This window comes from Hemicordylus capensis, chromosome 2 (assembly GCF_027244095.1).
Source record: "Hemicordylus capensis ecotype Gifberg chromosome 2, rHemCap1.1.pri, whole genome shotgun sequence".
Classification (NCBI taxonomy): Eukaryota; Metazoa; Chordata; class Lepidosauria; order Squamata; family Cordylidae; genus Hemicordylus; species Hemicordylus capensis.
The window spans coordinates 229,374,601-229,401,430 of record NC_069658.1 but is presented as its reverse complement, the minus strand read 5'-3'; the positions used below and the strand labels follow the sequence as shown (position 1 = coordinate 229,401,430).

Genomic DNA, 26,830 nt, shown 5'->3' with positions numbered 1-26,830 from the left:
ATGCAACACTTATTAACTAACAAACAGCTTCCAGTTGAACAGAAAGGAAATTGCCCAAACACCAGAGGCACAAAAGACCAGCTGCTGATTGACAAAATGATTTTAGAAAATTGCAAGAGAAGAAAAACAAATCTAAGTGTTGCATGGATTGACTACAAGAAGGCCTTCGATTCATTGCCTCACACATGGATACTAAAATGTTTAGAAACAACTGGTGTCAGCAAAAACATTCAGATATTTATAAAAAAGGCAATGAGCATGTGGCGTACACGGTTAACAATCAATGGCAAGGCACTTGGACAGGTTAGCATTAGAAGAGGCATTTTCCAAGGGGACTCACTATCTCCTCTGTTGTTTGTAATCGCCATGACCCCACTTTCACAAATACTAAACAAAACAGGCCTCGGATACCAAACATCTAAAACATCCAGTCAAATCAACCATCTGCTGTACATGGACGACCTGAAGTTGTATGGAAAGTCCCAGTCAGAAATCGAATCACTGCTAAACACTGCCCGTATATTCAGTAGCGATATAGCAATGGAGTTTGGACTAGACAAGTGTGCTGCATTAATAATGAACAGAGGGAAAATAAGAAGAACAGGAGGAATAGAACTGCCCAATGGAAGCAAGATCAAGAACCTGGAAGAGAAAGAACATTACAAATACTTGGGCATTTCTCCAGGCTGATAACATCGCACACACTGAAGTTAAAAGAAAAATGGGAAGGGAATACATCAGGAGAGTTAGAAAAATCCTCAAGTCCAAACTCAATGGCGGGAACACCATACACGTCATAAACACCTGGGCTATACCAGTTATCTGATACAATGCAGCAATAATAGACTGGATCCAGGCAGAACTAGAGACGCTAGATCGTAAGACCATGCAAATAATGACCATCAATCATGCTCTGCACCCCCACAGCGATGTAGATAGGCTATACCTCCCTCACAGCTCAGGTGGAAGAGGAATGCTGCAAGTCCATCCAAAAGCAGAGGAGGAGAAAAGAGGCCTTGAGGAATATCTAAAGAATGGGTGTCATGGAAAAACTGACTCAAATCATGGTTTTTGGGGGGGATGCTGCAGTTACCGATGGTACACAATGGTCTTATTGTGCTGCAGGACGGGTCATGTGCAGAAGGGAAAAAGAATGTATCTTTTTGTTGGTCCGTGATTGGTTGCTGGAGGTGTGTGGAAGCATTGGGATTAGTGCATCTTTTATTTTATTTATTTATTATTTATTTGTTCGATTTCTAGACCGCCCTTACAGAATAGCTCCGGGTGGATAGCTATTAGGTTCACAAATATCATAAAACAGTCACACTCCCTCTGTCGAATCCCCGGTATAGGTCATCCTTCAGGCCAACCAAGGCTGACTCAACCCCATAGCCCGCTCTAAAGCCAGTTTGAAATCAGTTTCCTCCAAAACCGCCTGAGCTGGTCGGCCACCACCCTCTCGATCACCTTGCCCAACCAAGGAAGATTAGAGATTGGCCTATAACTATCCATCGCCGAGGGATCCAGGGAAGGCTTCTTAAAAATACGTCTAATTATTGCCTCCTTCAAGCATGGAGGTGCCTTACCCTCCCTCAGCGATGCATTTATGATATTCACCAGGCCTCCTCGAATAATCTCCCTGCTAGATGGAAACAGCCAAGTTGGGCAAGGGTACAGAGAACAAGTGGTGGAATGCACCGCTCCAAGCAGCTTGTCCACTTCCTCAGGAATCACAGATTGAAATTGATCCAACCTAACACTGCAAGAAGGATTGCTGGACACTTCCTCCATAGACCCTGCAGAAAATGTGGAATCCAAGTCAGCCCGAATACAGGAGATTTTATTCACAAAGAACCCACTGAGGGCATCACAGCAGAGCACCTCCAGGAGCTGATTAGAAATGGAAGGCTTAGAAATGAGACTCCTCATTTCTCCACACCAGACAAGCCAGCCCAAAAGTGGATATTGAAGTCCCCCAGGACCAAAAGCCTGGGACACTCCAACACCAACTCCGTGACCAGCTCGGACAGCTCAGTTAGAGAATCAGTTGAGCAGCGGGGTGATTGGTACACCAACAGAATCCCCAATGGGTGTTCAACACACCATGTGAATGACTTTGTGTGAATGGAGATCTAGTGAGAGAGAGATCGAGCTGGTTTGCTTACTTGGTAAGAGCACGGTACGTATGTTCCATCGCCCTCGTTGCTCCCCCAAAGAGGCAGCCCCCTTTGCTGTCTCCCCTTCGGTGGCAGCCCCACCACCACTGGCAGCTTCCTTCTTTATAAGTCCTAGGCCAAAAGCCCAGCTGGTGGAACCAGGGTGGAAAACTGACAAGTCACCTTGGGCTTGGCCTCGGTCCTGCAAGGCACCACAACATCTCCACCAGTCCAGGGGTGAGGTAGGCAGATGGAATCGTGGGTGGGGGGGTGGCAAAAGGAGAAGGGGGCAGTCAGGCAAGAAGCCCAGACTCTCATCCTGAGGGGTGCCCAGAAAGATGGTAGTCTTGCTACCATCCTATTATTTGGATCCTATTATTTGCATAACTAATAAGACTTCTGCTTATATATTTGGTATCCGCACATAATCGGGGCTCTCCCAATTCATGATTGATAGCCCAGCATGTCGTGATCAATAAAGCTTTGAATCTGACAAGATGGTGTGGCCCCTGCTTACTAACAAACCTCTAGGGGTAAATTTTCCCCAACATGAGCAACCTTGACTTATTCCTCTTTCCAAATGAAATTCATTTGACAATATACCATTGCCAAGATCCAAATAAATGTTTTTTCATACATAAGCTTTATCAAATTTAGTGAGATTCCTTGCAAGTCCAAATGCTTCAAATGTCTGAAACAAGTGTAATGGATCAACTTGATCAAATGCTTTCTCAGAATCTAGAAACACAGAAGTTCCCTCTTGATTGTTTTGTCTTGTCAAGATGAGATTCTTTCAAGAAAGGAGGCCAAAGCTACTGGGAACTTGTTTGATCTCAATTACAGCCTCTTTTCTTGAATCAAACACCCCTTCAGAACCAGAAGAGCATCCGTGTCTAGTCTGGACTATAGACGAGGTTTGGTAGCATTACATAGGGTCTTCATGGAAGAGAAAAACAAATATACATTGAAAAAGACTTGCATAAAAAGAATAACTTACCTTTTCAAAAAAGATGTGCATTAAAATAAAATGCATGGATTAAAACAGATCGTGCTTGAAATTAAACAATCTATAACCAATCAAGCCTTGAAAAACTCTCTCTCTCTCCTTCTCAGCCCCAAAAGGCAAGTTCTAGTGTGCACTAAAAAATGCCTCTTAAAGTATCCAGAGTTCTCAAACATTTCTAGTCTAGTCTCCAGAAAGACTGGCTCTATCTTGCTTTTCTAAATTGAACTTTACTGTTTTTTAAAAGTTTCTAGACAGCACAGCCATGGGGCTGGCGGTTTGAAAATGTGGTCAGCTCATGATTCAAAGTTCCTTCTGTGTCTGTACCCTGGAGAGCCTGACTTTATTTTTATTTAACACATTTATATACTGCCCAAAATGCAAGTCTCTTTTTAATGCAAAGCTACCACTCCAGCAACCCTTCCTACTTCAAAACAACCACTTAATATATATTATTCATCTTCGAAATATTGTCTTCAAGGGGAGACTGAAATACTGTTTGGGTTATTCACAAGGAAGGTGCAGGTTGTATGTTTTGTTTTTATATCTGTTTGCTTTTATAATCCTGATATTGGAAGTCTGAGATTCAAGGAGTGATCTTAAGGGTGGCATCTTGGCCGTACTTTGCCTCTTCCTCTGGTCCTCTCTGGGGCGGAGTGGAGGGGGGATGGGCTGGGTCACAGGCAACTCACAGGGCTTAGCTGGCAATCTCCTGTCCAGGTGAGAGTCCCATTATGTAGCTGAGAGGAGGAACCTTCTGCAGGACCAGTCTCTGCACAGATGCTGGATCTCCCTCTCCCAAGATGCTCTGGAAGGCTGAAATCTCTCTTCCTCCAGATTGCCAGTCTCCTGAGCTCAGTGGCCGAGCATCTGCTTCAAATGCATAAGGCCCCTGTTTCAGTCTCTGGCAGCATCTCCAGGTAGGACTGGGAAAACCCTCTTCCAAACTCTGAAGAGCTGCTGCCAGTCAGTGTAGAGACTACTGATTGAGGTCGCTGAAGGGTCTAACTCCACATAAGACAGTGAGGCTATTCACACGATTGAAGAAAATATGCTTGCCCGATTTTCTTCAGTCGTGAGAACCACTGGTGGTTCTTGAGCGGCTAACGCGCTCAAGCAGCCTGCCCCTTAGCCCGAGCCCTCCGCAAACTCGGGCTATTGGATCTTGAGTATCCACAGTCCAGCTCCACGCCATGGCTACTCATGAGGAGACCCCCAAAGGGGAGGCGAAAAACCGCCTCCTAGCTCTGGTGTTCTCACCAGCATACTGGAGCTTGTGGGGACCAATCGTGTGGGCAGCTGATTTGGCCGCCCAGGGCTCCCTCTCCACTAATGAGCAGGTAGAGCAGGCTTAGCCCTGAAGAAACCAGGTCTCACGGATCGTGAGACCCAGCTCAGTGTCATATCTTCAGGTTTGTCCGGCAGAGCACCCTCAGAGTTGAGTTTAATTTATTGCATTTATATCCCACCCTTTCTCCCCTTACAACAACCCTATGAGGTAGGTGAGATTGAGAGATCACTGGTTGAGAGTCACCCAAGGAGCTTCATTGCTGAGGGGCATTTGAGAGCGAATCTTCCAGCTCCTAGTTTGACACAAACAAGGATACCACTAACCCAATTGCCTTGGCAATATCTGTACCGCACTCTTACCAACTAAGCAGAACGGCTCGATTTCTCTCTCGCAAGATCTCCATTCACAAGAAGTCATTCACATGGTGTTTTGAACACAGCTACATCAGTACCCTTCCTAGCTATACTATGCAAATGAGGCGCCCGTACCCAGGTTCACGTTTAATATGAATGCAGGTCCAGTCATTCACACAAACACATGTATGCGTGTACAGACCGCTGTACAATATCATGTCTGAACCAGGCTTTTTACTCTTCCCTTTCAAGGAGTCTTACCCAGAGAGGCCACATTCCTCCTATTCTCCTGCATGACTTCCCTGTACAGGGTTCTCTGGTCCAGATCCAGCAGAGCCCACTCCTCTTCCGTGAAAAGTACAGCCACCTCCTCAAAGCTCACTTGGCCCTGGAAGAGAGGAAGGAAACATGCTCACCTTCGCAGAAGGCATAATTGTTAAGAACATAAGAACAGCCCTGCTGGATCAGGCCCAAGGCCCATCTAGTCCAGCATCCTGTTTCGCACAGTGGCCCACCAGATGCTGCTGGAAGCCACAGGCAGGAGCAGAGGGCATGCCTTCTCTCCTGCCATAACTCCCCTGCAACTGGTTCCCAGAGCCATCCTGCCTTTGAGACTAGAGTTGGCCCACAGCCCTCTTACTAGTAGCCATTGATGGACCTCTCCTCCATGAAGTTATCCAAAACCCTCTTAAAGCCATTCAGGTTGTTGGCTGTCACCACGTCCTGTGGCAGAGAGTTCCACAAGTGGATCACGCGTTGTGTGAAAAAGTACTTCCGTTGGTTGGTCCTAGACCTCCTGGCAATCAATTTCATGGAGTGACCCCTGATTCTAGTGTTGTGTGAGAGGGAATTGGGAAAAGAATTTCTCTCTCTCCACTTTCTCCAAACCGTGCATGATTTTATAGACCGCTATCATGTCTCCCAGCAGTCGTTTTTTTCTAAACTAAAAAGCCCCAGGTGTTGTAGTCTTGCCTCATAAGAAAGGTGCTCTAGGCCCCTGATCATCTTGGTTGCCCTCTTCTGTACCTTCTCCAGTTCAATAATGTCCTTTTAAAGATGTGGTGACCAGAATTGTACGCAGTACTCCAAGTGTGGTCGCACCATAGTTTTGTATAAGGGCATTATAATATTAGCCGTTTTATTTTCAATCCCCATCCTGATGATCCCTAGCATTAAATTTGCCTTTTTCACAGCTGCTGCACATCGAGTCGACACTTTCAACGAGCTGTCCACCACGACCCCAAGATCCCTCTCCTGGTCAGTCACCGACAGCTCGGATCCCATCAGCATATACTTGAAGTTGGGGTTTTTCGTCCCAATGTGCATCACTTTACACTTGCTAACATTGAACTGCATTTGCCATTTTGTCGCCCACTCCCCGTTTGGAGAGATCCTTTTGGAGCTGCTCACAATCCTTTTGGGATTTAACTACCCGGAAGAGTTTGGTATCATTTGCAAATTTGGCCACCTCGATACTTACCCCTGCTTCTAGATAATTGATGAATAAATTTAAAAGCACTGGTCCCAGTACAGATCCCTGGGGGACCCCACTTCTGACTTCCCTCCATTGTGAAAACTCTCCATTTATACCTACCCTCTGTTTCCTGTCTTTCAGCCAGTTAGCAATCCACACATGGACTTGTCCCCTTATCCCATGACTGCTAAGTTTCCTCAGGAGTCTTTGATGAGGAACTTTGTCAAAAGCTTTTTGGAAGTCCAGGTAGACTATGTCAACTGGATCACCTTGATCCACAGACTAGTTGACAACCTCAAAGAAGTCCAAAAGGTTGGTGAGGCAAGATTAACCTTTGTGGAAGCCATGCTTTCTCACTCCCAGCAGGGCCTGTTCTTCTAGGTGTTATACAATTTTATCCTTGAGGATGCTTTCCATCAATTTGCCTGGAATGGACGCTAGGCTAACCGGCCTGTAATTTCCTGGATCTCCCCTGGCTCCCTTTTTGAAAATAGGTGTTACATTTGCTACTCTCCAGTCCTCTGGTACAGAGCCTGATTTCAGGGATAAGTTGGAAATTTTAGCAAGGAGGTCGGCCATTTGACATTTGAGATCTTTGAGGACTCTTGGATGGATGCCATCCAGCCCTGGTGATTTGTTAGCTTTCAGTTTTTTCAGACAGTTTAGTACATCATCTCTTGTGACTTCTATCTGACTCAGCTCTCTAGCCTCCATTCCTAAACAGCCTGGTTCAGGAACAGGTATATGCTCAGTATCCTCTGCCGTGAAGACAGACGCAAAGAACTCATTTAGCTTCTCTGCAACCTCCATATCCTCCTTAATAATCGCTTTCACTCCCTCACTGTCTAATGGCCCAACCACCTCCCTGGCAGGTCTTCTGCTTCTGATGTACTTAAAGAAGTTTTTGTTATTCCCCTTGATACTTTTGGCTAAATGTTCCTCAAACTCTCTTTTTGCCTCCCTTATTGTCACTTTGCATTTCTTTTGCCAGAGTTTGTGTTCCTTTCCATTCTCTTCATTTGGACAGGCCTTCCAATTTCGGAAGGAAGTCTTCTTCCCTTTTATGGCTTCTTAGACTTTACCCATGAGCCATGCTGACATCCTCCTGGACTTAGTGGTATCTTTCCTCCTTTTGGGTATACACTCTAACTGGGCTTCTATTATTGTAGTTTTGAGTAAACTCCATGCACTCTGGAGCAAAGTGACTCTCCTGGTTTTCCCTTTCAGCTTTCTTTTCACCATACGCCTCATTTTGAGAAGTTTCCTCTTCTGAAATTCTGGTGATTCTCTCCCCGCATGTATGCTGAATTTGATGGCACTGTGGTCACTGTTCCCTAAAGGGTCGATGACACTGATGTCACGGACCAGGTCCTGGGTGTCACTCAGAATTAGGTCCAAGGTCGCCTTCTTTCTGTTCGGTTCCATAACCAACTATTCTAGGGTACAGTCATTTAGTGTATCTAGAAATCTGACCTCTTTGTCCTGACCTGACTGTGAATTTACCCAGTCTACAGGTGAAACTCGGAAAATTAGAATATCGTGCAAAAGTCCTTTAATTTCAGTAATGCAAATTAAAAGGTGAAACTGATATATGAGACAGACGCATAACATGCAAAGCGAGATAAGTCAAGCCTTAATTTGTTATAATTATGATGATCATGGCATACAGTTCATGAAAACCCCAAATCCACAATCTCAGAAAATTAGAATATTACATGGAACCAATAAAACAAGGATTGTATAATAGAACAATATCGGACCTCTGAAAAGTATAAGCATGCATATGTATTCAGTACTTGGTTTGGGCCCCTTTTGCAGCAATTACTGCCTCAATGCGGCGTGGCATGGATGCTATCAGCCTGTGGCACTGATGAGGTGTTATGGAAGACTAGGATGCTTCAATAGCAGCCTTCAGCTCTTCTGCATTGTTTGGTCTCATGTCTCTCATCCTTCTCTTGGCAATGCCCCATAGATTCTCTATGGGGTCAGGTCAGGCGAGTTTGCTGGCCAATCAAGCACAGTACACTGTATACTTTTCAGAGGTCCGATATTGTTCTATTCTACAATCCTTGTCTTATTGGTTCCATGTAATATTCTAGTTTTCTGAGATTGTGGATTTGGGGTTTTCATGAGCTGTACGCCATGATCATCACAATTATAACAAATTAAGGCTTGACTTATCTCGCTTTGCATGTAATGCGTCTGTCTCATATATCAGTTTCACCTTTTAATTTGCATTACTGAAATTAATGGACTTTTGCACGATATTCTAATTTTCCGAGTTTCACCTGTATGTGTGGATAATTGAAGTCACCCATAATTACAGCCCTGCCTGTCCTTGACGCCTCCCTGATTTCCTCCTGCAACTCCCTTCTTTAACATACAGTGCTACTCCAACTCCAAGGTGCCCCTCCCTGTCCTTTCTGTAGAGTTTATACCCAGGGATAACTGTGTCCCACTGGTTCTCACTGTTCCACCATGTTTCAGTTGTGCCCACTATATCTATTTCTGCGTTAGCAACCAAGCACTCCAGCAAAACATCTTGGCTCGGAGGCTTCTGGCATTGGCATATAGGCACCTATACACTGAATCTCTCCCCTGAAGTATGCTATTCTTATGACTCTTTGACCTGCTGGCACAGGCTCCCGTCTGCTCTTTATGTGGTTCTGCCCTGTCCCCTTCTGTTTTATCTGAATTCTCTGCACGCTCGCATTTTAAAGGATTGGCTTTTGCCAAACGGGATAATGCCCAGCTCCCATCGGCTGTTCCCCAGGTGTCATTTTAAAAGCTGCTCTCCAACCATTTTGATTTTAAGCGTCAGCAGTCTGGTTCCATCTTGGTTCAAGTGCAGCCCGTCTCTTTTGTACAGGCCTTGCTTGCCTCAAAATGTGTCCCAGTGCCTAACAAATCTAAACCCCTCCTCCTGGCACCAACGTCTCATCCACGCATTGAAACCCCTCCGCTCTGCCTGTCTCACTGTACCTGCGCGTGGAACAGGTAGCATTTCTGAGAATGCTACCTTGGGTGTCCTAGACTTCAATACACTACCTATCAGCCTAAATTTGGCTTCCAGGACCTCCCGACTACATTTCCCCACATCGTTGGTGCCAACGTGCACCACGACAGCTGTCTCCTCCCCAGCACTGCCTAGGAGCCTGTCCAGATGCCGCGTGATGTCCGCAACCTTCGCACCAGGCAGGCAAGTCACCGTGCAGTCAACACGCGGGTCACAAACCCATCTCTCTATATACCTCTAATGATCAAATCACCCACTACAAAGAGGCCCCCACACCCCAGAGGAGTATCCCCCATGCGAGAGGATATGGGCTCATCATCCACGGAAGGGGTCCCTTCTAAAAGAACATTTCCCTCTTCCTCAGACCGATGTCCTCCTTGTCCAAGACCTGAATTCTTCCTGATAGCAGAGGAGCTACCAGCCCTGGAGTGGGATGCCTCTATCACATCCCTGAAGGTTCCTTCCTTCAAGCAGAATCCACAAGAGTCGTTCAGGAAAGGTGCTGTGAGAAAGGCAGGGAATGTTCCCTGCAGGGTCATCTATTATTTTTATACACCCACTTTTTAACAAAAATAGCTATTGTTATTGTTTTAATAGAAAAATAAGGTGGGGGAATGGTGTCCTGTCACAAAGGGGGTGCAACTAAAACCACACAGTGGAGATACCAGCAACCACCCCTGGAAAAGAGGCTCTCATGAGATGAAGACGCACACTTACTCTCCACCTACGCCCCGCTCAATACTTGAAAGCCAACCATTTCAAAGGCGCCTCCCTGTCTGCTTCGCCAGATTCCAACCTTCACAAGAGTCAAGACTTTCTAGTCAGCAGCTTGGACAGAAGCCAAAGGAAAGAGGGCCACTTGCAGCCCCAGAGGGGTGTCCAAGGAATGGGGCTTGTCTGTCTGCCCCACATTCTCCATTCCCAACAAGCCCTCCCCTACCTTCTTCCGTGGTCTTGAAGCAACTTCCATCCCAGCAGGCAGAAGTGAGGGCTGAGAATGCATTGGCAGCGTCATTCCAGCACCTGCCAAGGGCACAAAAGTGACGGGAGGATGTATGAGAATAAAAGAGAGAAAGAGAGGATCAAGTCTAGAGTTAAAAAAAATCTCATGTTGGCTTTGTGCAGAATTCAAAATGCAGTTTGGTACATATCAGGTTGATGACTGTCATAACACAATATATTGTCTATTTAAACTGTGGAAGAGGCTGGACAAAAGGGTCTGCCGCCACCCCACCACATAAAAATTCCGGTAAACATAAAAGAGAGGCAAGGATTTCCTCTGCTCTCCTTCTGTCAAATCTATCAGACAGGGAAATGGGCAAGATATTTTTAAAAAATAAAATTCGCTAAGCAGAGTTCATTTTTATTTGAATTTGGACAGGTGAACACATGGGAGCCCTCTCTGCCGTAAGAGATTCCCCTTAGGAGATGAGGTCATGGCTTAGTGGGGCACTGAGTGCTTTCCTGCAAAAGGGTCCAGGTTCAATTCTGGCCAGAAGGTAGGGCTGGGAGAAACTCCTGCCTTTAAACTTTTCCTCGGGCTTTAACTAACTTTCTGCTGCAGGCAAGCCTCCTTTTATTCTCTTTCCCCCTCCAACCTTGCTAAACAAACCAATCCAAATAAACTCAAGTTCCTTCCAGTTTTTAAATTATAGCCAAACCAATCAAACCCTCTCTTCCCTACAAAATATAAACATCCCTTTCAGACCAAACGGCAGAACAGCGACTGTGAACTTTTTACCCCTGTACAGCTTCTTAATACAGAACACAGGGAGGAAGCAATCACATGTATAATACAAATATTTGAAAAACACAAAGGGGAGGTAAAGGCCTCACTCCTTCACAGGGGTATCTGAGAGAGGGGGGGAATAAGGGGGCACTCGCCCCATACCTCCTTACCCAGCAAGGTGGCCCCACTGCTGCCCTCCTGCCTGGGGATCTCCTTGGACAGAGGCCTCTGCCTGGTGCCTGATGGAGCCTTCTCGGCCTCAGGGAAGTCAGGGGCCGCTTCCGACAACAGTCCTTGCACCTGAGACAGACGGAAGGAGAGATTCCCAACAGGGAACAGGACAAAAGGCATCAGAAAGGGAACGGGGCAGGAAAGTCCCAGAGGAAACTGCCTCATACTGAGTCAGATCCTTGGTCCAGTACGTATGCATGTCCATTGATATAATGCCTTTGTTAATCTAGCTCAGTATTGTCTACACTGACTGGCAGTGACTTCTTCTCCCGGCCCACATCCGCTCCTGTCTCTTTGACAGTTTTTAGAAAAAAAGTAAATATGTGGCTCTGAATCCAGGCTTCTGAATGAAAGTATTGCTTTTGCTGCTGGTGGTTCTTTGTGTTTTATGTATTTTTAAATTGGATTTTTAAATAGAGATTTTATTTTTATATTATCTGCACTTTAGTATTTTATGTATTGTTTTAATTATATTGTAAACCACTTTGAGATTATTTTAATGAAAAGCGGTATATAAATCCAACCAATAAGCAATACATTTATAGACTGCCTTTCCCTATATCTAGCTCAGTTTTATCTACACTGAATGGCAGCGAGTTCTTCTCCATGGTGTCAGGCAAGAGCTTATCCCAGGCCCACATGGAGATGCCAGGGATTCAACCGGGGGAGTCCTGCATGCAATCAGATGCTCTGCCACATGCCCAAGATAGAAGGCTCCTAACCCAAGAAGGGGTTGAAGTGGGTGGATCATCTCCATAAATGATTCCCAAGTTGCTTTTTGATGCCACATCTGGCTTCTTTGAGGATCTCCTGGCTCACATTCTGAGGCCTTTGCAGCTCCCAAGATAAACTGCTCTCTCACCTGCTGTTCTTCCTGCCTCTTGTCCTCTGCCTGGCTCAGGAGGAAACCTTCTGCCAGGGCCACTGCCTGGGAACTGGTCTCTGCTCCACACTCTCTGACCCAGCTCTCCAGCTCTGGGGGCAGGATGCTCAAGAACTGCTCCAGGGTCACCAGGTCCACAATCTGAGCTGTTGTGAGTCTCCCTGGCTTCAGCCACCGATGGCAAAGGCTGTGGAGTCGGCTGCAAACCTCTCGGGGCCCCTCGGCCTGCTGGTAGCAGAACTGCCTGAAGCGCAGGCGCTGGGCCTCTGAGCTCCTGATGTCCTCAACCAGCATCTTCTGCTTGGCCCTTTCCCCGAATTCCCCAGTGCTCCCCACTTGTCTGGCCTCAAAGCCTTTTCCTGCTTTGCAGCTAGCTGGGTCTTCCTTCCCCATCTTTCATTGGTGCTCCAAGGCAGCCTCCAACAATATTACCAATCAAAGGATTTCCTTGTTGAGGGATGAAAGTGTTTGACTCCCAGATTCCACCTCATGGATCTTCTCCCTGTATGAGAAGGAGACAAATGCTACGAGTCCAAGAGAGCCTTGAAAGGCAGAGTGGGGGAGGCAGGTGGAATTCCCATCAGGGCCAAACAACAAAGCTTTCAATGCAGGATCTTTCCCTTTGGTCTGTTCCTGATAACTCCCCACCCCACTTCCTCCTCCTCCTCTGGGTTTCCCCACACAATAGAGCCTCCTGGGGAGCAGAGTGCAAACCTCAGCTCCTTAAAGCCACACCCTCCTTTCCCTGTTCCAGCCACCAGATCCTTGAAGCTCTCCCCTTTCCAGGACACAACGCGGGTGACCTGGATCCCCCCTTGAGAATCCGCCTCCTCCAGTCTCCCCCACCCTTGGCTGCCCAGAGAAGGACATGCAGATGGCAGGCCTGGGGGGAAGAAATCACTCCTCAGAGCTCTCAAGCACCCACATTTGGTATGACTTGATTGACAAATAGCCAGAACAGGGTTGAGAGGGAAAGGACAGACAGGAAAAACAAAACAAAACTGTTAGAGCTTACTCCTAGTTCTGTACCTTTATAGCAAAGGCTTTACTCACACAGCTTCTCTTCACAGCTCAGGCTTTGAAACAGACACACAGGAGATTGTGTTCACTCCCTCCAAGGTCAAGACTCTCAACCTAACCAACAAAGCTTTCGTTCTGTTGTGCGTATGACACCTCTGAGGAGGAGAGGAGTGTGCCAGCTGGGAAGGTATGCCTTATCTAAGGGGACCTCTCTTACCCAACATAGTGAACGCCTCTGGTTCTGAGCTATGCCATGCCAAGTATTGTCCAAACAAGGAAATAAAAAAGAAGATTCTTTTAGTTGTTCTAGTAGGAAGTAATCTGCCTATTTTTCTTTCACCATCCCTACAACTGTACCAAACTTGGTCAAAATCGCTTCCCACTTGAACCTCAAACATTCACGTGTCCGCCATCTTGAATCAGGGTGGATGACACCATGACAAACCACCAGCAATCAGAGGTGGCCAGAGCAGAGGGAGAGGCAAGGAGAAGGTGAATAGAGAGGAAGACCCTTCCTCACTCTCTCGACTCCTCATACCCCTTGTGGTCCGTAGGGCAGAAGATGCAGAGAGACAAGGCAACTGGAGCTGTGTCTCCCACAGTGCTCTGCTGCCAGGGCTGCCTTTCAAGTGGTGCAGCAGCCCCAGGCCAGCAGGGTCCCTAATGGCCACGGGGCTGCCTGTCATGCCAGCCAACAATGCCAAAAGTAACCAAACAGGCAACAGCATTCTGCTGTGCACTCCCAAGGAGGGGTGTGCAACCACGGCTGGCAGATGGGCTTGGCAGGTTGAGAGAGGACGCTCAGGCACGGTCCTGTTAATCCCCCAACCCACCTCCTCATACCAGAAAGACCAGCATGTTGTTAGGATAATCCACTCTCAGCAGGAAAAGCCTCCAGAGGAATCCATTATTTATTATTTATTTATTTATTAGGTTTATATACCGCCCTTCCAAAATGGCTCAGGGCGGTTCAAAAGATGATAACAATTAAAACAAATTAACAAATAAAATCAAACTATAAAAATACAATAAAACCAATAAAACAGCTAAAAGCCCTTGTGGTAGCAAGCATGACTTGTCCCCTTAACTAAGCAGGGTCTGCCCTGGTTGCATATGAAAGGGAGACTAGAAGTGTCAGCACTGGAAGGTATTCCCCTCAGGGGATGGAGCCGCTTTGGGAGGAGCAGAAGGTTCCAAGTTCCCTCCTTGGCACCTTCAAGATAGGGCTGAGAGAGATTCCTGCTGCAACCTTGGAGAAGCTGCTGACAGTCTATGAAGACAATACTGAGCTAGATAGACCCATGGTCTGACTCAGTGTGTGGCAGCTTCCTATGATCCTAACTGATACAAGCCGATGCTCCTCTTGGGGGACATGGCATTACGAGTGGCCTCGGCACAGACATTATGGTCCCCCACATCTGAGGCCACCTTAAGCAACAATCTCCGCTTTGGCTCTCGATCCCAACCCACATGCAGATACGCAAAATGCCCAACTCATTCCTGTAACTGGCACAGATTTCCTCTTGCACCAGCTTAGTCGGGGAAAGGGAGTGGGGCTGGAGGGAGAGGGGCGGGCTGTTCCCGAGTCACATTTTGCCTGCTGCCGCCAGGCGCCAGCCCAGCCCAGCACAGAAGGGGAAAGTTTTCCAGTTGTATTTCTTGCCACCAGTTTCCTGTTTTGCTCATTCAAGTCCTTCCTCCCCTATAATCTAACCACGTTTTAACTGAAAAGGTTCAGGGAGGGGGGGAGGGGGGGAGGGGGAACCTTGCAAGTTTCCACATCTCCCCCATCTCTCCCTCCCTGAACTTTTTCCACTATGTAATGCATGCTAATTTAATTATGTGCCATCCTCAAAATGGATTAGCTGATTCAGCCCATCAGGAAAGTCTAAACCTCCACCGATTTAATTAAGTAGAAAAAATCAGATGAACAGAGACTAAAACTATCATTAGGAGCAATTAGTGATTCCTTAAACATGGTGCTGCCAATCTGGGGACAACTGCAGACGCACTTGGGCAGCGCCCCCTTCCCCCTGCCCGGCGCCCACCCAGCCCCAGGAGTCTCGCCAGCTGCCACGACCAGCCCGCCCATCCCAAACACAGCCAAATGCTGCCGATGGGTCATAAACTCATCCTCGCTCCAGTCCCATCAGCACCACCACATTCCCCTGCCCTCCATCCATGGACAGCAGAGGCCCCCAGGCTGCTAGCCACAGCCCCATCTCCTCTCAGACATGCCCCCCTTGCCCCACATCAAGAGCCCCCCAAGAGCCAGACGTGACTCCTGTGCCCCCCACCCAGGCCGGTCTCCCCCCGTCTCCCGCCTGTGCCTGCACCGCACCTGCTAATGCTGCTGTTGAGGCTCCAGAGGAGGCGGCGAGAGACCCCGCTCGGTCCGGGCCACTCTCGCGCTGCACGAGGCTCCCCAGCCAGCCAGCCAGCCAGCCAGGCTCCCTTCTCGGGGCGGCTGCTGCTGGGACGGACCACAGCCCTGCGGGCTGAGCGAGGAGGAGGAGGAGGAGGCAGGCGAGCGAGCACCGCCCACCCGCCCAGCTCTGCCAGCCCCCGGCGAAGAAGACAGGGGCTGCTGCTGCTCCTCCTCCCGCTCCTCGCTGGCACGCAAACGCAGGTGCTCCAAAGACAAACAAGCTTTGGGGCCAGGGGCGTAACTACAATTAGGCAGGGGGAGGCTGTTGTCTCGGCCCCCCGCCTTGGGGGGCCCCGCAGAGGCTCTCCCCTACCCAGCGCCTACCCGATCTTCCTTGTGAAGTCATTAAAAAAAAATTCTCCTCCTTGTTCTGGCGCTGCCCGCTATTTCCTTGTTGTTTGTCTCCGCGAGCAAAGGCAGAGACTAAGCTGGGAGAGGGAAGGTTGGAGGAGGCGCCGAGGGGGTTAACCTGCTCCCCTCCCCTCCCCTCCCCTCCCCTGCCCCGGCGAAAGGCAGAACTCCCAACTGCAAGAAGACGCTGAACACCGTGCGTGAGGACGCCCGCAGGAAGGAGGCGGGGCCTGGAGGTGGGACGAATGTATGTAGAGACAGGAAAACTGAGAAAGTACAAGAGGATCAGTGATTTTCACTGTAATTGCTCTATAATTAGCATGGTATGTCTTCTCTGTTAAAAAATTTGCAAGTCTTTCTTTCCTTTCCCACCCCGTTCTTTCACCAGTCTGCTTTTTTTTTTAAGTGTGTGTGTGTGTTCTAATGAAAGTAACAACAGCTCACAGCCATGCCTGTTGATTATTTTTACATTTGCATTCGCCCTTTGCATTTAAAATACACAAGTGTTGTATAAGGCCAAAATTAATATCATGTTAAAAAAATCATAAAAACATTCATACATAGCTCAGCCAACTGAAACAGTAATATTTCCAATTAAAAGCTACTAAAGTCTTGAGTGATTAAAACTCTTTTACTTGGCATTGGGAAAAACTATACTCTAGGACTTGATTCTAAGGAAACATGCTTGTGCTGCCCAGGATGTTTAGATCAGGACAAGGCATACACACATCCCTCCCTACTTTCATAGGATAGGTGGAGTAAAACTTTGGATATTTGTATTTTAGATTTACCAGCTGACATTCAGCCTAAATTATTAATGACTAGTCCTACTAGAACTGAGACAAGTTAGCCATGACTAATTTCATCATGAACTTCATGGCACAGTGTATGTGTATGTATGATTTATTTCGGCCCAAGGCCAGCATAATGCCACAGTGGGGAAGTAACTTGCCTAGGGAGTTACACACTTTTGTAACTTTTAAAACTTTGGTTGGGATGTGTGCAATGATTACTGTGCTTCATTTGATACTGTTTTAAGTTGGGTCTGTTATGCACTCCTGGTAACTGGGATATGTGCAATGATTAAAGTTCTTGTTCTGTTGTATTAGTTGGTTCTGCTTTCGTGTCATCTATACCAAATTGGGACATAATAATGAACAGATTACATAAACAGAGAAAAGCCAACAGGCCTTCTGCCTCCCCCCCGCCCCCGCTGAGAAGCTGCAATACACCAGGACAGGCTCCACGGAAGCTGGAAACGTCTTTAAAAGAAGAAATTGTTAACAATTTACTTCCCACTGACCTACACATGCTGTGCCACATTTTGCATTTAGTTGAATGCACTAGGAATGCGGTCACCAGCTAGCTGCTGCCTGCAGCCCCTTTTCCCTGGGATAATTGTGTTGATCCAGGAACGGCTTCTAGGATGAATGCATGTGTTGAAGTTGGAAGATGATGGGATATGTGATAGCCTCCTGTGCTGATGGGATTTGTGATAGCTTTTCAAAACATGCTCAAGCAAAAACATTTTCCTGCTCTAGCAGGATGTGATATTAAGTGTACAATAGTCTCTTGTAACAGGATGCGGTTTGTCGCTGTCTGTCTCTCTGAGACAGGATATGACTCGACCGCAAAACGTTCCAAAAAAGGGTGACTGTTTTGCTGAGCAGATATGAAACCTGGCTATAGCTAAAGATGCTCTGTGCTACAACAATAAAGTTTGATTTGAAACTCTGATACTGGTGTCTGGCATCTTACCTAACCAAGAGACCCGAACTAGGGTGGGAAGGTAAGCCCCCCCCACCCCGGCTTACCCACAACACATGTTCTATTTATTTCTGATGGTTTTCTTTAAAAAGGAGGAGGGAACCCCAGAAAAAAGAGTGCATAATATCGCAGTTTTTCCACACTTCCACTCATGCAGAGCAGAACAGGAAGAGAGCTGGTCTTGTGGTAGCAAGCATGACTTGTCCCCTTAATCTAAGCAGGGTCTGCCCTGGTTGCATGCAAAAGGGAGCCTAGAAGTGTGAGCACTGTAAGATAGTCCCCTCAGGGAACGGAGCTGCTCTGGGAAGAGCATCTAGGTTCCAAGACAGGACAACAAGATTTTTCACTGAACCAACAAACTACCAAAGCATACAGTATGTTACCGAAGCACAATTATATATAAAGTGGTTGTTTGTACATCATATAAAGATTTACATACAAGGATTTGGTAACCAACAGGATTTCAAAGTATATACAGGCAGTACTTTAACTGGGGAGGGGGTTGGATTTCAAGGCACATTCCACGTAATTGGGGTGGGTGGGTGGGTTATGTCCAACACCCATTTCCACAACTTGTCCCATTCCTGTTTAGAAGAGATACACTTGTCTTTCTGCACATAACCATATAGACTTTTCCAGAAGAAATTTACTGTCTTATCCACGTGGACCTCTTGGTCACGTCTTCCCTCCCTGTTCTTATGCAGGAGCATTGCATAAATGACATACAGGTTTACTAACCTAATTACAAGAAGGGGAACGTTCCAATTCCCTTGTATGAGGGTACCCGTTCTGTCCCGTTTCCTTGAGGGCTTCTTTCTGGGACCCCAAAAAGAGGTTCCATCACTCAAACCCGAGGTTAGTTCTTCCCAAGTCTGTTTTTCCAAATCAGGCCACTCCAACAGCTTGCTTACTTCCTGCCACACTCTTTTGGTTACCGCACACTCTTTTAAGAAATGTGAGTGGGTTTCCCTGAATGTCTTGCCTAGCTCACGAGCTTTCTGTTTGCAGGTGATTTGGGGACACTCTTGCTGGTCCTCTAGGAGCCATGGCTTAGCCACGTTAAGCAGCAGCACTTGGTGGTATGAACACCACCTTGTTTCCTATGAATGAAAAGGGAACTTTTTCTCCTTAAAGAGAGTGATAGGGTGATCGGGTTGCAACAAGTACTGTGAAGTGCGTTGTTTGTAGCGTTTACGTTCTAAATCGGGGTTTTAAAAGGCTACTTCTAGACTATCTCCGTAAATTGTTTTCCTTAGCTGCTTAACTGCGGAGGACCCTTTAAACAGAACTCGTTCAGCCATCCATTTTTTTTAGTGTGAATAACAAATCTCTCAAGTTGTCCAGGTGGTCCCTTTTCAATACTTATGTAATATTACCATTGAAAGAATCTTTCCCCCACCATGCCATGCCCCATGTTGACTTTCACCAACATAGAGCGAAAAGTGAAACCCAGGTTTTTTGTAGGAGGTTGGACATATTATGGACATTCACAAAAATCCAGTTTCCAAAATTGTAGGACCTGAATTCAGTCACAAAAAAGGGTTGCAGGGCTGGTAGAGCTAAGGCCTCCCCACTCAACCTCCTTAGACACTACCTCACAGGCCAAAGGGAAGGATGCTGTGTGCCATACTAGATGGAAGACCAGGCTTTCAACTCTCCAAAGGAGATTGTGCGGAGGAGGGTAGACTACCACCAGGTTGTGCCCTGGGGGTGGGGAGTGGGTATCAGGTAAATCTGGATGTAAACTGCTTTCTGGTACATGGCAAGGCTCCATGTTTCCCAAATGGTGATTTTAAGCACTACTTTTTCTTCCCATTCTGTCCAATTCCCCCCCCCCCATTTTTTTTCCTGAGAGAGATTCCTGCCTGCAACCTTAGAGAAGCCACTGCCAGTCTGTGAAGACAACACTGAGCTAGATGGACCTATGGTCTGACTCAGTATAAGGCAGCTCCCTATCTTCCTATGTTCCTCACTAGCAGAGGCGTAACGATAGGGGGGGCAGGGGGGGCACGTGCCCCGGGCACCACTCTGGGAGGGGGTGCAGAAAAGCTCCACCACCAAAAAAAAATTTTTTTCCAAAAAATTTTTTTCCCCAAAAAAGAATTTCCCCCAAATTCCGGGCGGCAGGGGGTGGCTGGCGGGCGCTCCCACTGGCTGGAGTCTGCACTCTGCAATCTGCCGCCGCCCGCCACGCGATGTCAGGGTGCAGTCAGCTACGCTCATATCAGCCTGCTCCTTTTCCCGCCCAGGCTCTGTTTCCGAGAAAATACGATAATACCCTTCCCTGCTACGAGTGAAAAGGAGGTCCCGAGACCTCCCCCAAGGCAGCGCGTGGGTGACGGGTCCACTCTGCGCCCCTTCCTGATCCACTGTCCAGTTTGGATTTGGACGGAGGACACGAAGCTGACTTCACTGCCAGCGCCTTTCTCCAACAAAGTTTAGACCTGACGTCTTAGCCTCCCACTCTCCCTGCCCTTCGTGCCTAGAGTTCCTCATCAAAGCAATAAGAGCCTCTTCGGAGAGTCTGAGCGTTGATCTGCCTTGACAAAACGAATTGTGACTAGTTCCATAGGTTTATAAAGGAGCTGGAGAAATGAGGATTCCTAAGAAACTATCTAGTCAGTGTCTTAAAGTAGAGGAGAATGGACCCCAGAGGGCGGGATGGCTGGGGCTTCCTCGGAAAGTCTCTGTGCGTTTGTCTTTCCGATAAGCTTTCTTTCTATTTTGCACCGTTCCTGAGTCGTCGGCTGCCCTCTGACTCATGGAGGAGGGCAGGGCATGCCAAATTGCATTTGCCGCCTTAGTTATCTGGTTCTTCTTGTGGGTTTTTTAAATTTTTACAATATATGCCCTTACCTTAGCTGCCTAGTGCGGGCTACCTGCTCAGAGAGGCTTTAAGGACGGAGGGACGCACGGAGCACAAAGGCAGCGTGGAAGCAGCAAGCAAGTCCTCCAATGGCTCTTGTTTCCGCCCGGAGTGGAGGGAGCCTCGTCTTGGCTTTTCCCTTGCTTCCTTTCCCTCCCACTCCCCTCCTCCGCAATCTCTGGCTCTCTGCAGCAGGGCATCCGGTGTGTCCCCTCAGGCAAGCCTATTATTATCTTGCAGGTTTGGGTGGGGAAAGTAATCACACCGTGACTTTTCCATCTCCAAAGTGGTCAGGTAAATGAGTCCCAAGGATAAATAGACAGCCTCCTTTGCAAGTCAACAATAAGATTCCTGCTAGATGGAGAGCTGCCTTTACCATTCATTTTTGTTAACCAGGTAAATGGGAAGGAAGAGCAATCTTCTTAAACAGACCAAGAGCAGCTCCTCCTTTGTTTATCTGATCCAATACACAAGTGAGATGGGGCCATAGCTCAAGGGCATTCTTGCATTCTACTTCACAGTTTGAGAACCTAGGATTCAATCCACCCTAGAAAAGGGGAAGGGAAGGCAAGCAATTATTTATTCACAAGAATTTGTGAATGCCTGGTTTTTGTTTTTTTTCATTTACCAAAGAATGTGTGCAATATAAGTTTAAAAACACACACAATATAGCAAGTGCAGACAAAATGTGCATACCAAACTGTTCAGGAATATGAAAATTGGTCAAATCTGAAGGAAATAAATAAACCCCGTCTACTTTTCCTATCTGTGCAAAATAAATATAATACAAATCAAAAGGCTTTTTACTAGTACATTGTTTTTGCCTGCTACACAACTAGCATAAATGCCCTTATTTGCAAAACTATAGCTGCTTTTGAAAGGTGAATACTAAGCAGGGATGCACAAGTTGTTATCTCTTACCTCACCCCTGACAGCAGATTTGTAACAGAACACTAGCCTTGTACTAAAACCAATACCAGTCTATGTGCTTTATTGCTCTAACATCCAGTTTATTCCCAGGAAATTGGGCTGTGGGCAATTAAGATTTATAAGTGAAATGGCTTTTAGGCTCCCAGCTATTTGCCTTTTGAGCAAGTGCATTGCTATACAGAGACCATCTCTTCTTACATATCCTTTACTCAAGAAGAGGAACTCATAGGCTCTTATGAAGAACCTATTTGCCTATTACTGTAATAAGAAGGTTTTTTTCCCAATACACAGAAATGGATTAAATATTTTGGTATGGCTGAAAGAGATGTCAAAAAGGAGTATGGTGATTGAAAACATCTCCTGCCTGCCCCAGAGATAAGCAGCGTAGTCTTCCTCGGATCTATTAGCTACCATGGAGTGTCACAGGCTCTGTACACATATTAGCTGCTCTCCCTCCTAGGAGGGGCAAACCCATGTTTTGTGGGTATATGTCATATCACAGATCAGAATAAGAATGATTTTTTTAAAGACAGGCAAAAATAAACAGTCTTGTCTGAATTCTTATTTTATACTTAAAAGGTATGAGGTTTTTTAAAGGACAGGCACTCCACAGCAAGCTTATCATGATGTATATGTTTGAGGATTGTTTTTTTAGCCTAACAAATGGGTCCCATTGGCAATTTACTTGTGTACTTAGCATGTAAGCGCAGGCATTATTAAGAAAAAAGAAGAAATGAGATGCTTGCTTAATTTATGTATGTTATAAGTATGAGAGATTTTTTTTAAAAGTGGTGGCTTAGTTATAGCATCACAATATTGAAGTGATTAGATAGATAGATAGATAGATAGATAGATAGATAGATAGATAGATAGACCCCCTGCCTGGGCACGCGCGCGCACACACACACACTCCTTTCCTCAGAAGCTGAAGTGGGTAGGAGGGCCGGGGGGCATTTCTTCTTTTCCACTGCGCTTCCCACCCTACACAGTTGTGAGGGAGATCCGGGGAAACCCGAGTTCAAATCCCCATTCAGGCATAATACTTGCTGGGTGGCTCAAAACTGACTTTGATGGCATCATAGACTGATTTGCATCTATGAAAGCAAGGAGGGCCAAGTTATGATAGTTTGCTAATTAGAAAATTAGTGAGCGTGAGTTGCAATTTCTGCATTTTTGGTTATTTATTGCATTTTTGGTTATTTATTGCATTTATTGCATTTTTGGTTATTTATTGCATTTTTGGTTATTTATTGCATTTTGAAATTTTTGGTAATTTTTGTAATTTTTAAAATTTTTAAAATAAAAGTTTTCTGAAACATGTGTGTCAGTCAGATGTATGTTGGGGGGTAGCAGGGGTGGCACGGCGGGGGGGCGCAATTTCAGTGCTTGCCCCGGGCGCCGTTTTCCCTTGTTACGCCTCTGCTAACTAGGTATGTTCTGGTGCTAAAATAGTGCATTGCAGCTTATCGGCGGTGGGGGATGGGGGGGGCAAAGGCCTTCCTCATCCAGCAGCATCTTCTGCTGGGTCCTTTCCCAGAATTCCCCAGTGCTCCCTGCTTGGCTGGCCTCAGGGCCGTCTCCTGCTTCACAGCCAACTGCCTCTTCCTTTTCCATCTTCAATCTGTGCTCCAAGGCAGCCTCCAACTATATAAAGAATTGAAGTATTCTCTTGTTGAGGGATGAAGGTTTTTGACACCCCCAAAGCCCACCTCATGGATCTTCTCCCTGTATGAAAAGGAGACCAAAGCTAAGAGTCTCGAAAGAGTCCCTAGAATGGCAGAGTGGCTGAGGCAGGTGGCCTTCCTTTGAGGCCACAGAACAAAGCCTTCAATGCAGGATCCTTCCTTTTGGTCTGTTCCCAATACCTCTCTGCCCCTTCATCCTCTTCTGGGCTCTCCCACAACATGGAGCCTCTAGGAGTGCAAACCTACGCTCTCCATAAAGCCATCCCCTCCTTTCCCATTTCCAGCCTGGGATGCAGCCACCACATCCTTGAACCTTCCCCCTTTCCAGGACACAAGGAGGGCGGCTTGGATCACCCCTTGGGAATCCGCCCCTCCAGTCTCCCCCATCCTTGGCTGCCCAGAGAAGAACATGCAGGTGCAGGGACGTAACTATAATAGGGCAAGGGGCCACAGTTGTCTGGAGGCCCACTGCCTTGGGGGCCCCCCCAGAGGCAAGTCACATGACTCACTCCCCCAGCCGCACACCCACCCGGGATTCCTTCAGTTGTATCCATCCTCCTTAATTGATGTGAGATCTGGAGCTACCAGTCTTTCTCTAGCACCATTAAATGACTTGAGTCGTCCACAATTTAAGATTTCTTTACTTCATGAACTGAGCTTCGGGAGGGGGGCACATTTTAAAATCTTGTCTCTGGGCCCCCTCCAACCTTGCTATGCCCCTGTGCAGGTGGCAGGCCTGTGGGAGAGAGAGAACGCCTCCGAGCATTCAAGCACCACAGTGAGAATAGCTTGGTTGAAAAATAGCCAGAACGGGGGTGGGTGGAGGGTTAAGAGTTGAGCAGGAAAGCACAGTCATGAAAATTAAAACAGAACTGTTAGCACTCACTCCTGCTGCTGTTCTTTTTGTTCTTCACAGCTCCAGCCTTTGAAACAGACACACAGGAGATTGTGTTCACTCCCTCCAAGGTCAGGACTCTAACCCTGAGGAATAGAGGTTGAGTTCAGCCCAATCACTGGGTGTGAGAAGAGCAAGCCCATTAAAGAGTATCTCCAGACAGGCGCTTAAGGTTCAAAAGCCAGTCAGGTTTCTTGGGGGAATGACATACTTGGGTAGGAAAGCCTGTGTCCCCGACTGAGATTTCTGTCCACATGGTGAAGAGCAGAGAGGGGGAGAGAGAAGCCACACGGCTCATGGAGAATGCAGCAGAGCAGAGAGCAAGGAGGTGGAGGACGCGAGAGGCCAGACCCCCACCAATCAGAGAAAGCCGGAGCAGAGGGAGATACAAGGAGAGGGGGAATAGAGAGGAAGACCCTTCCGCACCCTCTCATAGGAACATAGGAAGCTGCCAATAAACAATGAATAAACTCGGAATTAATTAATCGATCATTGATTTCCAGTGACTGCTGTGGGTATTGACCCATGCATATCTATGTTGCTTATTTTTTTAACTTTACAGATGCTCCATGTTCATAAAAGTAATTTAATGAGAGGTGATGTGATGGAGCTTGGTTGGTGGGAAGGATGGTGATGGGGTTGCAAAAAAAGCTGTGTTTTACCCTTAGCATAAGGGATGCCATTTTGTTTTTGTAAAACTGTTTTAAGCTATTAGGGAATAAATAATGAAGGAATAAAATGCAAGCAAGGGAGTTTCAAAATGACTCTAGAGGTATTTCTGTGTTAAAACCGCAAACAATTGGCTAGACGGAGCAGGATGTGCTTTTGACATTTGACATATAGGCAATTGAGAAATGCTTGAGTCTGCGAGACCACAATAGGGAAAACGGGAAGTGGAGAACAGGTGGTGTGATAACATGTCTGGAGAAACAACTTATTTGAATATAGCCAATAGCATTGATTCCATGGAAAAGGGGAACTGAGGGAGGGGGCTTGTTGCTTGTCACTGCTTGTTGTCAAAGGGTATAAAATTGCTTGTAACTTCTTCTGCGGTGTGCCACTTCTTGGGGTGCGCACCCAGTAGCTTTGCTTGGCCTAATAAAAGATACTGACCAGAATCTCCTTCTTGTCTTTTATTAATTGGCATAATCAAATAGAGGGCAAGAGTCGGGCCTTACCCAGACTAGCTGGGAGGGTGCAAGCCTTCCCTGGCAGGCGGGACTCATCAATGGTGCGGGGGGGGGCTCCTCTTGCTCCTCCTTTGGGGCTCCTCCTTTGGGGCTATCCCCCTGACTCCAGGGCCAGGGATTGCATTTGTCTCTCGGCAGCCCCTTAGCATGCGTCTTTGGAGCCCTGAATATTCCAAGCCTCTTACCTGGAGGTTCCATCCGCCTCTCAGTCCATCTTTCAGTGTTGCAGGGGAAGGACCAGAGGCAATGGGGTTACCCTGGTGCGAGGCAGGCTGAGGGTTGACACCAAGGAGGACTGCCAGACTCTGCTAACAGCGGCTCCCTGGGAAGATTCAGGGACCCTGGGTATTGCTGGGAAGAGGCCAGAGAACCTTTGGGGACAGGGAACCATCTTATTTGTTGTGTATCTATTTTTCAGTGTACACCACTTCAAATTCTTGTGTGAAAAGTGTGTGTGTTCATGTGTTCCTATATTGGGAGGGCTGTGGTTTCGGGATCCCTGCTTGTACAGAATGGGACTGGATGATCTCTAGAGGTCTTTTTCCGCCCTGATCTTCTGGTTTGGTTTCCACAGAGAAGCAATAAAGTGCCAGCAAAGCAACAGCAAGTGAGTAGCTTCCTTCACCCTCTTAAATATTACTTCATCAGTCTGAGTACTCCTGTCTTGGGCAGGTGGGCGGGGGAGTGGGGAAACCAGGGGGATAAACTGAGGGACGATATTGGAGTGTCCTGGCACTAGGCTGGCCCTGAAGATGTTGTAGAGCGACAATGACACCCTCCCCGCCACACACCTCAGGGAATGATCTGGGAAAGGGGGTGGGTGGGGGCCACTCCGCATACGCAGCCAGGGTCTGGCTCCTCTCTTCTGTGGATCCCTGGAAGGGATTCCTAGAGCTCTTCATGCTCCTGCCTAGTTGTAAAATGTTTGGATTCAAAATCAAAAGAGCTGTTAGACTGGAACTTGGGAGAAAATATTCACCACACGCAGGTGGGTCCCTTGTCCCAGCATGGCATAGAGGTTCGTGTGTTAGGCTAGGGCCAGGAGGACCTGAGTTCAAATCCCCATTCAGCCATGAAGCTTACTGGGTGACTTTGGGCCAGTCATGTGTCTCTCAGCTTCACCTACCTCACAGGGTTGTTGTGAGGATAGACATAACCGTGTACACCCCTCTGGGTTCCTTGGAGGAAGAGTGGGATATCAGTGTGGAAAAGGAAGGTTCACTTCATTTCTCTCCCATTTTTCTGAGGTCACAAATCTTATTGGCCCGTGTGATAGGGCTCCGTAACACTGTTAACACCCAGGGGCACTGCAGAGTGGGAATGCAGGCTGAAAACACACAAAATCCGGTGAATGTGCTAGCAAGACCTTTCTAGTCTCTCACCCATTGTCACAAAGGAGAGCTGAACTCGCTCCCCCACCTGAACTCTGAAGTCCTTTGCAAAAATTTGTCTGCCTGATCAATGAGCAAGTCTCATCAGGCGGTTAAAAAAAAACAACCCTTCATAAAAACATATGAGCGTCCCAGCTGCATCATTCTCTTCCTATCCCATTCGCTCAAAAT

The 26,830-nt window shown here is 47.1% G+C and overlaps 1 pseudogene; it reads right to left on the bottom strand.

Moving 5' to 3' along the window:
* LOC128341671 (zinc finger protein 420-like) overlaps positions 1 to 16,076 on the bottom strand; it is a 56,393-nt pseudogene extending 40,317 nt beyond the window's left edge.
* Positions 16,077 to 26,830: the final 10,754 nt, after the last annotated feature.